Source organism: Octopus bimaculoides, chromosome 1, assembly GCF_001194135.2.
Source record: "Octopus bimaculoides isolate UCB-OBI-ISO-001 chromosome 1, ASM119413v2, whole genome shotgun sequence".
Classification (NCBI taxonomy): domain Eukaryota; kingdom Metazoa; phylum Mollusca; class Cephalopoda; order Octopoda; family Octopodidae; genus Octopus; species Octopus bimaculoides.
This window is the reverse complement of record NC_068981.1, coordinates 145,847,809-145,849,371: the sequence shown is the minus strand read 5'-3', so window position 1 is coordinate 145,849,371 and position 1,563 is coordinate 145,847,809. Positions and strand designations below refer to the sequence as shown.

The window sequence follows — 1,563 nt, the reverse complement described above, 5'->3', positions numbered from 1 at the left end:
ATATATATATATATATATATATACACGCATATATACACACACATGCACATACACACACACAAGCACACACGCCTACATAACAGCCTGCTAACTATTCTACCTGTATATATTTATATAAAAAAATGTGTGTATAGGGGTATGACTACCTACTACGTATATTTCCTATTTGGTACTGGGGATGTTACATTTATGAGGACGTACTCCTGTATTTGTCTGAGTGTTGGGTCCTTCGGGTGCTTGGATAAAATGCGGATGTCAAGTTGATCCAAGTTGCCTCCATGTTGGTAGAGTATGGAGGATTGTTTTTTGTCGTCATGTCTCAAATGTTCATTTAGTCTTTCCGCAATGATCCTCGATGTCTTGCCTATGTATATCATGTTTTCGTCTTTACAAGCACCTTCTAGGCACCTTATACTGTAGACTACATTTCTAGTTCTACAGTTAATGCTAGGGTTAATCTTACATACCATGCAGTTATCATTGGTGTATGTGGCATTCTCAAAAGAGTATGTCCTTCATAGTTGTGATCTGATGGAGCTCCCTGGCTTTTCAACGATCTTAATGTTGAATTTGGTCTCCTTCAGAGCTTTCCTAAATCTACGGGCTAGTTCCCCATGGGCTGTGGCCTCTACAAACATCGTTCCTTGATATTTGTCGGTCTTGTACCACCTGTTCACCCTGTTTGCTTTTTCATAAACTCTTTGTATTCTATTCCAGACTTTACTTCTATATCTAGGGCAGGTGCCACTGGTTTCATTACATATAATGCTATATAACTTCTTTCTAGCTCCCCTGTATACCCGAACCCTGTCTTTCTGATCATATCCAGAGAACTGCATGCAGTGCATGAAGTTCTGTACATATTTCTTTTTTCATAGGGTCTGCATAGAGGGGACACATTATCCTAACTAAGTCTGTTACCATTATGTTGATTTTCATGTTGTGTGACAAAGCTGAGTTCTTGTGAACAACATATTTCGAAGCTATGGGTTTCATATAATAGGAGTGGAGGATTTTTCACTCTGTTGTTCACAGTCTCCAACCAGTACCAAAGACCGGGAGTTTATTGTTAGGGTGCCTAGTGGGGTAATCTATAGTTACCTTGATACTTTGGTGGATGGAATTAGTTACATGCTGGATTCTCTCCATTATGTTCCTTTCGGTTTCTACATTACCGTTACTAGAATTTTAATGTCGTCTACATACCTACAATAAAGTAAAAGAATTGTGGACTGCTCTGCAAAAGGTTGTTTAAGATTTCTGTCCCACCAGGTCATGTAGAGGCCGGCCTCATCCTCAGCTATACCGACACTAATGGCTGTCCCTGAACCTGCATGTAAAGTTTCCTGTTAAACGTTACTATGGTGTTCTTCAAGGTGGTTCTTATGCTAGCCCCTATTGCATTATGAAATCATTCTTTTCATCTGATTGTTGTTCTCAGGGTCTTGGGTGGGTGTGGTCCTGCCACTCCAGCGCTCTGCGGTGCTTTTCTTCACTGCTGAGGTGGTCTTTCCCTTTGTGACCTCGTGGGGCAGAATCTACTAAAGTCATGGTTGTCTAGAT

The 1,563-nt window shown here is 40.6% G+C and overlaps 1 protein-coding gene across 1 annotated transcript in view; it reads left to right on the top strand.

The window, feature by feature from the left end:
• The window catches only part of LOC106880882 (uncharacterized), a 36,880-nt gene that overhangs the window by 22,722 nt on the left and 12,595 nt on the right, over nt 1-1,563 (top strand). The gene's annotated exons all lie outside the window — the stretch shown is intronic.